The following is a 14483-nucleotide window of genomic DNA, read 5'->3' on the forward strand; positions in this document are numbered from 1 at the left end:
CTTACAATATCCCAAATGTTTCCAACTATTTGTAAATCGTGAGAAAATTGCAATTTTAACCAAGGCTCGGGAATGTGTGAGGAGTCGCCTGTCAATTGCGTCATACCCGCGTTACCCTCGGTTTCCGGTTTTATTTTGTAGAAACCATGGAAACACTAAAGACGCTTTAATATATTACACATTTTAATAGACAAGGGAACAACTGTTTTGATATATTTATAGACAGAAAACTAATTGTTATATAGCGCAACACGTTTAATTTTCTTGATTTTTGCGAGTACCATGCTTTACCATGCCAAAAACACTATTTTGTCAATAGCTAATATAGCATAATCAGATGCAGCTTATTTTTAGTAACAGTAATACAGAATTTCCTCCATCATACAATACGTTTTAAAATTAATTGCATGCCATTTATCAACACAAGCCATCCTGCATTTAATATGATATTCTAAAATCGATCTATCTTTCTGCAGTGTGTCTCAAACGAGTGTCTCACAGCAGCCTCCGAGCAAACCCATTCTCTGTACTTCAAAGGTGCATAACAAGGATGAGGAAAATCTCTGCAGCTCGACAAAAATAAGCAGGGTTTCTTTTAAATTACGGAAGCAGGAGTTTAACACTGACAAAAAGAAAGCTAAAAAAATACAGAAATGTTACTTTATCTGAATAAATAAAAGTGCATTCATAAAATCGTGAGTCTGTTTCGATTTCATGATCAGAAGCGGTTCTAGGCTACATGACAAATAAAAATAAACATCACGCTTATAAATGAAAAATTTTAAAAGTGACATTTATTAATAGCCTATAGAATTTTATCTCAAATAAATTAGGAAATTAAGCTAATTTAGCTGATATTAACTCCCCTTGTTCAGGGTCCTCTAAGGGGCGCAGAGAGCACTCTTGTGTTCAACACCTATGATGCTAAGGTCGAGCCGAATAAGTACTCCCTCCTATTCAGGATGGTGTTGAGTACGCTCCCTTAGAGCTCAAGCATTAGCCCCGAGCCCATGCCCGTGTATTCTGGAGTATAAAGAATTCAAATCAAAATGGACAAGTCCGTATGTAACAGAATAAGCCTCCAAAACTGATGTGGAATGTAACCTAATGTAGACAAGACTGTGGATCCTGTGACTGCAGATGATCCTGAAAAATTAAGCATTATAATTTGAATAGTTTCACTCCAGTATGTGCAATTTATATGTCATAGGCGCCGATTTATGTTTCTGCCGGTGGCAGAATAGATTAATCCGTTTTCGTATTCCCTAGTGGTCTCGTGGTAGAACTTTTGTTAATAGAGTCAGAGGTTCAGCCGTGCTTTAATTATCAGTGGTTCGAATCTGCCTTCATATAGTTTGTTTTCCTCATTAAGTTCAAAGAAGTTCATTAATGTTTGTATATCAAGAGCAGGGACTTCTTATCATCTTATCGCTTTGTCAACTGGATGTTTCATTGGCAGTATATCCGTGCAGCGAGATGACAATTTCGACCCAAAAGCACATTCTTTTCACGAGCGTTGTCGCGAGTCATACTCTGGCTGATATCTGATGCAAGGAGAGTTTGAGTGCGCGCATGTTGTTTCAGCATCATCCTCTACAGTTCTTCATCCTCCTCCATTGCTATAAAATAAATCAAACACATCAGTAGGCTTTAAGAATCAATATAAGCAAATGTGCATGCATTTTATTAACTCACCAGGCTGATCAGAGGCAGTACTGGAAGGAACAGGTGGTCTTGCAGTGGAAGCTGATGGTGAAGACATTGGAGAAGTGTTTTTGGTCAGCTGTTTATGCTGCTGTTTTAAAAGATACTGCTGCAAGTTGTACAATTTGCTGCCTGCAACACACTTCTGCCTCATTATAAAGAAAACATATCCGTCTGCCCTGGTATCCCACATTTTCCCAAAATGTCTTGTGCTCTTGTTTCAAATCCAACAGCATTGTCATCCTCTGTCAAAACTTGCACTTGATCCGGCCTTTGAGACAGATACTGTTTAAGATCCTCAATTTCCTTAAAGCTTCTTGAGTATTCAAGAAAGGAAATGAGGCTATCCTCAAGAATCCTCAAGAACCCTCTGGTTGAACTGCCCAGCCTGTTCTTCTTCCTCAACCAAAGGTGCAAAGCATAGCCAACATCATTCTCTAATAACCACCTGAAAGACTTGCCCTTGTCCTTGCCGAACTGAAGAATTTATTCTCCTAACAGAGACATCCTCTCCTCTCTGTAACACAACAGAATGGCGTTCAGCTGTATTTTCAATGAGGAGTTTGGTTTACTGTTTCCTTACATCACAAACCATTTAACACAATTCAATACGAACATGATAAAACAGTTCATGTGACTACAGTTGTTCAACCTTAATATTATAAAGCGATGAGAATACTTTTTGTGCACCGAAAATAACCAAATAACGACTTTTCAGCAATATCTAGTGATGGCCTAGTGAAAACACTGCTTCATGAAGCTTCGAAGCTTTATAAATCTCTTGTTTCGAATCAGTGGTTCGGAGCGTGTATCAAACTGCCAAAGTCACGTGAACTATTGAAGTTTCAAAACACTTACGATGTAACGAAGCCTCGTTTACTGAAATCACATGATTTTGGCTCTCTGAACCACTGATTCAAAACAAAAGATTCGTAAAGTTTCTAAGCTTCATGAAGCAGTGTGTTTTTTAATCGCAATCACTACATATTGTTGAAAAGTTGTTATTTTGTTATTTTTGGCACACAAAAAGTATTCTTGTTGCTTTATAATATTAAGGTAGAACCACTGTAGACACATGAACTGTTTTGAATATGTTTTTAGTTGCTTTCTGGGCATTGAAAAAGATAGTGTTATTGCTGGCGATGCAGGCTCACTGAACCATTAGATTTCATCAAAAATATCTTAATTTGTGTTCTGAAGATGAACAAAGGTCTTACGGATGTGGAACGACATGAGGTGAGTAATTAATGACAGAATTTTCATTTTTAGGTGAACTAACTCTTTAACCATTTTCGGCTCCCGCCTAAAGACTGTAAATCACATGTGCTATTACCATAAATAGACACTGCGAATAATCTTGTTTTCTGTTTGCATTAAGATTATTTTTATTACCCCACTAGCAGATAATTTTACTTAAATAAAATGCACTTAATTTTGAGCTATCATTTCTTTTTTCAATCTATCTGAAATACTATTTAACCAACATTGTTTTTCTTGAAATTTTGTGACTTTTTTCTCATTTAGGGTCATGAACATGCATGCGAAGTTTCAACACGCTGATGTGTTGTGAAATGTGCATACAGAACGTTATAGGTTTCTTACTGTTCGTGGATCAATTTGACCCATATAGAAAACTACTAAAAACATATTTAAAACAGTTCACTGTGAGTACAGTGGTTCAACCTTAATGTTATGAAACGACGGAGGAATACTTTTTGTGCGCAAAAACAAACCAAAAAATAACAACTTTATTTAACAATATCTAGTGATGGGCGATTTCAAAACGCTGCTTCATGAAGCTTTGAAGCTTTGCAAATCTTTTGTTTCGAATCAGTGCTTCAGCAGTGCGCATCAAACTGCCAAAGTCACGTGATTTCAGTAAACGAGGCTTCGTTACATCATAAGTGTTTGAAATTTCATTGGTTCACCACTTGGGGGTGAGCCATTGACTTTGACTTTGGCAGTTTGATTACATGCTCCGAACCACTGATTCGAAAATAAATTCAGATATTCATTCTTTGTAATGTGTGAAAGTATTGATATTAAAAGTTAATTATTTGTACGTGATTGTATGTTTTTTTTTTTTTTTCATAGTGTGATTTTTGGGGAATTGTATTGAATCTAATTAGGGACCTACAGGCAGTCGCCAGAAATCAAACATGAGGGTTAAGCTTGATGTTTATGACTTGGTAACACTTTACAATAAGAGTCCATTTGTAACATCAACTAAGGTTAATAAAAGTATAGTTCATTGTAATTTCAACCATTTACTAATACATTTTTACTCATTTTAAAGTTGTCTCTTACGTTAGTTAACACACTATGGATTAACATGAATGATCAATGTATAATTAATATATTTTTATATTTAAAACTTACAGTAAACATTTTGCCACTATAAAAAAAATGAATCATTGGTCTTGTAATTTCATTTTAAAAAATTAAGGTGATAATTAAAAGTAGTGTGTATAGTTTTATTGATACAATTGTTGTTCAGTGTTGTATAGAAAATACTGCGAACATTTCACAAACCAAGAGATACATTTTCCTAATTTTTTAAGGAATCTTAAGCAGTTTTGAGGCTTGAATTGAGGAACCGATTAAGCTAATAAAATTAAGGAAAGAAGGCTACCTATTTATTTTAAAGCTCAATTATGCGGGTTTTATTTAGAGACTCATTGTTAGTTCCCAGCTTGCTTTGCATATGGCTGGAAAATGGAGAGTAAATACTGAAATTTAGTGTTATTTTGTGGTGTTTTTGAGTGAAGGGAAACATCTGTTAATGTTTAATGTTCATTTATGTTGTAATTTGAAAGAGTTTCTGTTATGTTGAAGTTTTGATCGTTTCCCATTGTGCGGAAGAGTAGAGCTTATGGTTAGATTGCTGAATTACTGCATGTGCTAATATGATGCATGTTGCTTTGTTCAAGAGAAATAACTTTACTATTGTCAGTGCAAGTAACAAGATTGTTCTTGTGTTGTGCTAGCAGAATACAACATAGTTCAAAGTCAAATATAACAGATCATAATTCACACCTTTTGAGGGTCAACTTAAAATAAAAAAGCACATTTCACTACAAATACTTAAATTAATCGTGTCATAGACTAATCATTTAAAAGATTTTACATATTTATTCAGGTATATTCCATCAAAGAATCAAACCTTAAAGACTACTCAAAAATATCATGTTATATTGTTACCATAAAAAGTAACAGCACATAACATTTTTTTTTTTTTTTTTTTATTCAAAAGAAAATAAAATGGAAGAAACAGAGTTAAAACACAATCTTGCTGCTCAAACTGTGTTTAGAACAATTTTTAAGATTTTTTATTTTTTTTTGGCTCATTTGTATTTTGCCTTTACTTGTACTTTTACTTTCAGTACTTAAGTATGTTTAATATAAAACTATATATATATACCCTATCATACTTAAGTACAATAAATATCACATACTGTAAAAACTTTTACTCAAGTAACATTCCTAAACAGTGACTTTAACTTCTACCAAAGTCATTTTCTGGTAAGATATCTATACTTTTACTCAAGTGTGGATTTCAGGGTTACTGTCGTTCACTGCGATCGAGCCCTAACTGCTTCAGGTAGCCCTTTACTACAGGACAGCATGGTGAAATAGTTTAACATGTAAATGGAAAAACAGTCAAAACTTAAAAACATAAGAATAACTATGTTTCTTCTTCCCAGGTATCTTTACGGTGAACAAGTGCGAGGTGTTGCATATGTGCAGTTTGGTATTGACATGAATGGTCAGAAAAGGAGAATCACTTCTATTGAAGCAACTGAACGATGTAAGTGAAAGAGTGGAGAGGTGTGAGTATAAGAAAAAAGTAATGTATTATTTACTACAGATTTCACCTGTTTATTTGCAGCTGAATGGAGGAAAAAGATTAGTTTGACTATGGAGGAGATAAAGAGGGTCTATCAAATACAAACAGCCTACTGGGAAATTCTGTGTACGTCAAAGCGTCAGTAATGACCAGCTCAGGTGGGCATTACCCTTAATATGAGACTAAAAATTATGTATTACATATTTAGAAAACTAGGGACTGGGACTGAAGTGGTCAGCGTTGTGCCAAAAAAAACACCCCTGCTGTGAAAAGCAGACTAGCTTGCTGTGAAAAGCACCTGCACACTATAAGTACTACACTATACGTATAGTATACTACATCTAATGCCAAAACATATTCTTAAAGGGTTAGGTATCACCCAAAATGAAAATAATGTCATTCATTACTCACCCTCATGCCGTTCCACACCCGTAAGACTTCGTTATCTTTGGAACGCAAATTGAGATTATTTTGTTGAAATCCGATGGCTCAGTGAGGCCTACATAGGGAGCAATGACATTTCCTCTCTCAAGATCCATTAATATACTAAAAAACAGTTCATGTGAGTACAGTGGTTCAATATTAATATTATAAAGCGACCGAGAATATTTTTGGTGCGCCAAAAAAAAACAAAATAACTGACTTATTTAGTAATGGCCGATTTCCAAAACACTGCTTCCAGGAAGACTTCGGAGCATGATGAATCAGCAGTTCGGAGCGCCAAAGTCACGTGATTTCAGCAGTTTGGCTGTTTGACACGCGTCCGAATCATGATTCGACACAAAAGATTCATAACGCTCCGAAGCTTCCTGAAGCAGTGTTTTGAAATCGGCCATCACTATACAAGTTGTTATTTTGTTTTTTTGGCGCACCAAAAATATTCTCGTCGCTTTATAATATTAATATTGAACCACTGTACTCACATGAACTGATTTAAAATATGTTTTTAGTACATTGATGGATCTTGAGAGAGGAAGTGTCATTGCTGGCTATGCAGGCGTCACTGAGTCATCAGATTTTCAACAAAAATAGCTTTGTGTTCAGAAGATTAATGAAGGTCTTACGGTTGTGGGAACGGCATGAGGGTGAGTAATAAATGACAGAATTTTCATTTTTGGGTGAATTAACCCTTTAATGTACCCGTCCTTTCAACCAGAATTTGCAGGTTATAGGATTGAGTAGTTTGTTCCATTACATTGGTTCCATTAAGTGTGTGAGTTCAGGACGAAGAACAGACAAACCAGTAACAGTAATATTAAAACTCTGAGAACATCTAGTGGATTAAACAGCACCTGCAGTCTCTGCCCTCTGTATTTGGAAGACTTGTTCTAAACAATATTCCAAGACACTTTCTAATTATATCTGGAACTTAATGAGAACAACAAGATGTATAATGAGAAAGCTAATGATTATTATCGTTTGTTATTCGTTTAGTTTGCATTTTAAGGTGACAAACTTCAAATGCGTGTTCCTAAGACGGGGGTGTTTTACACAACAGGGGTGCGTTTTTTTCAGCACAACCACCGGCCCAGGCCCTCCAAGGCCCACTCGTGGCTCTGACACTATCCATAGTTTTTTATTGTTTTGGCTGTGTTTTTGTAATGTCCTTAAGACTTTCTTCTCAGGTAGTGACCTTGTGGAAGCAGAGAAATCCGGCATTAAAATAGTGATGTCACAACTATGAGCTCTCCATCAGGGACACACCCAAAGTATTTCAAACCAGGCCTTCCCGCCTAGGCCATAGTGGTAAGTTTGGTACTCTGACATTTACTGCTTCCTGGTAGCGTGATTAATGTCTCTAATATTTCAGCAAAATATTAGAGGAGATTTTTTTTTTTCTAGGTTACAGTGAGTAACCAAGATGGATCTCCAGCCCCCCAATATCCCTGTTAAACTCAACTTCCTTCAAAAACCAATTAAAACACACAGAGGCACTATCAGGGTCTCCCGTCAACATGCCTGACGAAGATGAGAATCAAATGTTGAAGGTACATTGAACACCCACAGAAACTTCAAATTCCAAATGAGGTAATAAGTTAAGGTCCATGACTCCACAGTGGCATTTGGGACAGGACTAGAATACACTCTTAATAAGTGTTTCAAAAGGGGGGTTTCACAGTGATGATGCACACAACATTTTTTGGTTCTTCAAACAACTTTTCGGTGAACAAAAGCCACCTCTTCTTAGATCAAAGAATATCTCAATAATCTAAAGAACCTTATGCAACTGTAAAGAACCTTTCATGAAATAAAAAAGGGATAATAAAGACCTTTTTTAAGAGTTTATATGTGTGTCTTATTTTGGTAAATATGTCCATACATTTGCAGGTAGAAACAGCACTTCCTGGTGTGAATGCAGAAAATCAGGCTGTACAGGAGATGGACTCTGGGAGCCATATTTAGGTTTTAACGGCTACAGTAAGAACTACCTGCACATCTCAGTGGGCGACAATCAAGTGGCAGTGGGCAACAGTCTTAACATCAAATTGACCATCAAAACTGCCTCACCAGAGCACAGAAAGCTTGTGAAGCAGCTGACATACGCGTGAGTGTTGGACATTTTGGGAAGCGCTTATACATGACAGCAATTCAGTAGTCTTTATGTTAACAGTGCTCTCTTTTCCTTATTTCTTCTTAACCTCCCCCTCTCTCTCTAGGTTTTGAACAAAGGGAAAATAATAACAGCTTCTATGGTAGATGTATGGCAGAATGACACAAATATTCCATTAGTAGTTACCACAGAGATGTTTACCTTCATTCAGGCCTGGTGGCGTACTATATGTTGCCATGGCAACTACATGCAGAAGTGGTGGCAGGACTCAGTGTTTGTGGATGTGGAGAACCAGTGTGTAGGCTCAGTAAGTAAGTTTTAATCTAAAAACTAATATGAAGAATGTATAGCCTGCTCATTATAGAGTGCAACAGTGCCTGCCCACCTTTTTTATTTATTTTTTTTAGCAGCCCTGGTTCTGGAAGTATTTTTTTCCCCTTTATTTTTTACCTAAAGAGATTTTACAAAAGTCATGAACCAAACCAACCAGCCAAGAGGTGCATTACATCATTACAAAGTTTTATTTGAAGCAAAAAAGTATTTGAAAAACAAATACAAAGACAAAAGTACAAGACGATCTATCTACAGTATCTTTCTATTGATCTATCTATCTATACATACATGTGTATACATGTGTATATACATGGGCGACCTTTGACTCTCGTCAAAGGACTCTCGGGTGTTGGGGGGCAAGAAATGCAGGTACCCTTTTTGCAGGTACCTGCATCAGCAAATTATTTGCAAAAATTTTAAGCAAAACAAGTTTAAGTTTGCCTTGTTGTTTATTATTTATAATTAATTTAATTTTATTATCACGGGAAATGACGTGGACGATATGTGAATCAGTGTCCATCATTTTGCGAGCAACTGGTGATAAAGAAAAATGCCACGTCGCAATATGAAAATATTTCCATTTTAAACCATGAAGGCGAGCCAGTTGATATCACACAAACAATGTGCAAACGGGTGAAGAAGTCCTCAAACTCCAGTCAGTTATTCACTACAGAATCTGAAAGTAAAAACTGACAAAGCGTTTGGCATCGTCGCTGCATTAACGGCGCATGTTCTCTTAGAGACGATGAGAGATGAATCTAATTTATTTTTCTTAATATTTCTCTTGGGGCCCATAGTGAGAAAAAAAATATTTGCCCCCTTGACCCCCCCCCCCCCCAATTTAAAAATCAGTTTCCCTATGGAAAAAAAGTAAATGAAACATTTTTACTTTTGGAACCGACTGTTGCACACTATAGTCCTTGCGGCTTGCACAGTATTTTGTAAAGTATCTAGTAAAACAGTGTTGCTTGATAACCATATAGTGGTAAAGTTATTTGTACTTGCACAAACGGGCCGGCCGAGGCTCTATTGGTGCCCTAGGCGAGATTTTAGATTGGGGATCCAGAGGAAAATTTTGTACATTTTAAATTTAAATGCATAAATCTGGTGCATTCTGAGAGCAAAATTAAGTGACTAATCAATGAAGAAATTTGTGCTGTAAATAGTAATTTATTTATTGGTGATGGTAGGGCACATTAGTCACGTACACAACATATAATAGGCTAAGTGATCGTTCATAAGTGGCCAAACATGTAGAGTATACATTTATACCATTAAAAATATGTAGCAAAAGAGGTTACCTTTGTTGAATTAATTTATTAGTGGGGGGCCTGTATCTATACATCTGTATTTGTGGAACTAATGGTCACTCTTTGATTTGTTAAACAATCTAGAATGCACTAAACATACTTCATTATAGAGGAAAAAACAACAAATGAATAAAAATATATAATCATAAGCTGACCAATAAACAAATAAATAAACCAGGTGACTATATAATTCTGCAGCAAAAAGTATGCTAGCCTAATTCTTGAAAAAAAACTTTGCACAGTAATTTTATAAAATCCAAATGTATTAAATGCTGAGCAGAGAATGATTGACAGCTGCAGCGGAAGGAAGACGAGTTTGAGTGAACTTAACGATGTACGTATTCTTCTGTCCCTCACATGAATCTGTGGGATGGCTTCATATGACTTTGAATATAGTGCACGAAAACTTAATTGGTGCTAGTCTATTTCTTTACCTCTGTTACTCCCACTATACGGCAAAGTATAAAAGAGCGCAAATTATCAGACGGTTATTTAAATATCTCGACAAGCCCTAATTTCCAATTAGAATGTGGCGGGCCGCCACAGTCCAGTTAATGTATGGGAAACACTGTACATATAGTAATTTATTTGTAGATGTTAGCCAGCAAGCTGTCTAGTTAAATCTAATTAGCATACCCATTTTATTTCCATTTTGTGCATACAGTGGAAAATGGCATACTTAAATTATTTTAATTCATGAATGCTAGAATATAGTCCTAGTCATGGTCTTTTCAAAAGACATTTGGGACACTTTTTGGTGAATTAAAAGCAAGCAGTGATTTAACTGAAATTACAACAACATTACAGAAGCTTACATTATTGTAAAGAAAATAAAATAAAATTAAATAAGCAGTTAACTCAAGCAAAATCATTCCACAGTGTCAGTGTTTCCAGTTAAGGGCTATTTCAACATACTGCACAAACATCACAGGCTAATACAGTGATTAACTTCTGATTCTTACCTCTATATTGCTTTTTTTTGCTCCTCCTTTGTGTCACTTCCTGGCTTTGTGCACCTGATAATTTTCTTTTTTTCACTCATTTTTTAGAAATGATACTTTAAGTGCACATAAATGGCAAATCTATTTTAACTGCATGCGCCATGCCATAATTAATGCGTTATGATGATGTATTATAATTATCATGATGCAGAAAGTGTTTACATTAGTCCTACATGATATGATGTAGAATCTTATGATTTTGTCGTTGATGTCAATTGTATTTTATTCTAACATTAATTTAATCAGTTCGATGATCGATCAGTCCTAAAATTCTTAATGGTCAGTATTGCTTAATATATGGGTGTAGGAGTGCACGATGGTCCCAGAGGGCGTTCTTCCGAGAAAAAAAAACTTTCGTGCGATGCCCCCCCCTAGGCAACTGCCTGTCGCCTATGCCACGGGCCGGCCCTGTGCACATATATGATAAATCTATGTAATTCATGCTGCTTAATTGTGATGGTTTTAGCTCAGTTTAGGACCAGTGGGAGGGAGAAAAACTCAATTCGTACTCACCAGGCAGAAGCTTTAAATTTCAAGTGAAGGGTGACCCAGGAGCAAAGGTTAGCCTGGTGGCTGTGGATAATGCCATCTTTCTGCTGAGTAAAAACCGCCTGACGCAGAGAAAGGTAATTACAATACACATTTCTACTTCATAAATGCAAGTCAAACAGCTGGGTTTTTCTCCAGGAGATTAATGGATACTCATGACTCCTTCATTCAGGTGTGGGAGGCGGTGGGTCAGGGAGACATGGGCTGCACCGCAGGAGGAGGCCGGATAGTATGGGTGTTTTCAGCGACGCGGGACTGGTGTTTTATTCCAGCACAGGAGGATCCACTGACTCTGGATCAGGTGCTTCACACACAGCATTCTTGCTCTGTTCATTTTAAAGATAAATAGATTATATATACAGTTTGATTATTTATAGTGTTTGTATTAGTTTTTTCAATAGTTATGTGTTTATACTTGTTTATACACTTTTATATAATTTCGTTACACTGTATGTCCCCACATAGCAGAATGACAATAAAGCTCACTGACTTGACTAAAAAGATATTGTAGGGGAATTTGCAGTTAACCCCTTTATGTACGAAGATCGATGATGATCCCTGATTATTGTTTTCAACATTCACTGCACTGTAAAACACACTCTCACTTGTTAGGGACACACTGAGTATCATTAGAAAAATTAAAAACTCCAGCTTCGAAATTTGACCACTATTTATGATAAAAACTAGACTGTAAAGTTTATTTTACTCGTCAGACTTTTTACATGGAATGCAAGAACAGTGCAAATGAAAATATTTTTTACATATATTACATATATTTACATAATTTACATAAAATGTAAATATAAATTTCAAACACTATTAAAGACAAGTAAACTCTTTGTAATAAAATAAGAACAAATAATCAAACTACAATAGCACAAATAAACACAACAGATGCAAATCAAATAAACTGTCCTTTTAGGTTTTTTTCAGGTAGATCTAACAGTAGTTCGATACAGATTAGGTAGATTATATACAGAAATTGAATAATCAAATGTAAAATAACACTGCATAGTCTTCACTGTATAGATTAAATATAGATTAATCCTTATTAAAGTTACAAAAGTTCAGTCAAGAGCAGTGAGTGAGATTTTGCACTCTTGTGACTCTTTTGTTTGATTAACATTAAAAACATAGACAGCAGCAGAAATATTAGGCTGCTGTCACTTTAAGCCATAATACACGGATCCAGTATACTGTACTGATATTGTAAACATGCGTTGTCTTTCTCAACTGTTCATGATCATGTTTACTAGGATACTCACCAAGACGGACATTTTGACACAATTTTGTGTGAAATTGTGTTTTCAAGTGCAAAACGCAAAAGAGCTCAATTCAGTATTCATGTTCTGTCAGAAGCGGCTTTCTGTCAGAGGCGTGCGAGTTATCTTTCGCATCTTCTTGCCAAACAAAACGTGCAAATGATAAACTTACATGACAATGTAGCACTGGCCTGATCAGAACTGTCCAACTCGGGCATCGGGCAGCCCAAATGACGGTGCATAAAAAAGTTGGTCATTCCAACTTGTGTTCACCTCACCAATACTGATCTGTAACAAAGAATAATAGTGCACACACCAATACACAGGATACACAGCTTCTTCAAAGTTGGATTTTGTTGAGTTCTTGCTCTAAACAGGAAACATCCAAACATCCAGATAGCATGTTCTTTCTCTCAGTGAGAGGAATAGACAATATTCATTATTATTCTTTAGTGCTGGAATATAGAAAAGCAGAGTAACATGTAGACTACAGATTGAAGTGGACCCCTGTGACCTCAGCTGTGTTAGTCAGCTAGAAGAACAGATACGTTTTAACATGTTGGAAGTCTCTCTCTAAAAAACAGAGAAAGAGAGCACAATACATATAATTATATAACTAATTAAATTTTATAAGCTTGATGAAGTCATTCAAATCATTTTATGTGCAGAAGAATAATTATTGATTAATAACTTGATTATAAATCACTCAATACATATTTTTATATTAAACTTAAATTTTATATACCAAGTAAAAATACATATCAAAAACTGACTTATCAAATTGATTTCAGACATTTGAAGGTATAGTGAAAAAATTGAGCTAAAAATATAGACAATATTTTGTATTACATGCTTGTATGATGATACATACAGGCATGTTTGGGAGATTGTACACTGCGGGTTGTGATGAGCTGGAATAACATTGCAATATCATGTTGGTCTCGTGCTGTTTTTACTCCAGTCTAAACAAGAGATGGACAAGCAGGTCTTCTTTTCTGATGTTTAAGCTTTCATTTTTTCTCTGGAATAGATCATTGCTCCAAAAAATCTAGGAGGAAAAGATCTTTAAAGCAAAGAGCAACAAAATTGGAGCAAAGAGAGAAGCTGGGTGAGTCATTATCTTCACAACATCACAATATGCTTAAAACACTATCTAGTCATGAGAGCGAAATTTAGTTTTACAGTACAAACTTACAAACTCATGTTCCTATGAAGAATAAAGTTAGTAGTCTCATGCTAAAGTTTTATAAACTGACAAACATTTACCAGTGTGTTCATCTTTCCCAGAGAAGGTCTATTCTGACGAGTCCCTGCGGAGGTGTTGTGTGGATGGCATGAGGGAGATTCCCATGAACTATTCATGCTGCATCGCTCTCTCTCCATCACCGAGGACCGGTGCTGCGTGTTAGCTTTCCGCCGTTGCTGTGTGGAGTACAGAGGGGAGGAGCTTGATGACGTGGACCGGGCTTCAGATAGGAAAAAAATAAATAGTTGCTCTCATCAGGGCCCAAAGGGAGAGCAGGTCTTAAGGGAGCCTCAGGTCCCAATGGGCCCCAGGGCCCAAGGAGGCCGAAGGGCTTATGGGGGCCGCATGGCATAGGGGGTCCTCAGGTCCTGCAGAGCTTTATGGTTGTTTGGGACGAAACTGAAGGACCAGACATGGAGGGAGGAAGAAAATGATTTAGCTGAGGTGCGCACCAAGTTCTTTGAGTCGTGGCTGTGGACTGACATCAGACTGCCCAGTGTAGCCCAGTTAGATGGGTAAGAGTTTGACCGTTGACTTAGTAGCTACCCAGCAAACATTTGGACATTTAATGGACTGTTGAAAAGACATCCTTCTGACACGTCCCATCATGGTTGAGAAATAGTTCAAAAATGAAATTTGAACGGACGTCTTAGACGTTATCTTAGTAATTAATTAATTAA

The 14483-nt window shown here is 36.3% G+C and overlaps 2 pseudogenes; both read left to right on the top strand.

The window, feature by feature from the left end:
- Positions 1–5391: 5391 nt before the first annotated feature.
- Positions 5392–8579, top strand: LOC127510235 (complement C3-like; annotated as a pseudogene).
- Positions 8580–11494: 2915 nt separating this feature from the next.
- The window catches only part of LOC127510236 (complement C3-like), a 29793-nt pseudogene continuing 26804 nt past the window's right edge, over positions 11495–14483 (top strand).

Source organism: Ctenopharyngodon idella, chromosome 3 (assembly GCF_019924925.1).
Source record: "Ctenopharyngodon idella isolate HZGC_01 chromosome 3, HZGC01, whole genome shotgun sequence".
NCBI classification, from domain to species: domain Eukaryota; kingdom Metazoa; phylum Chordata; class Actinopteri; order Cypriniformes; family Xenocyprididae; genus Ctenopharyngodon; species Ctenopharyngodon idella.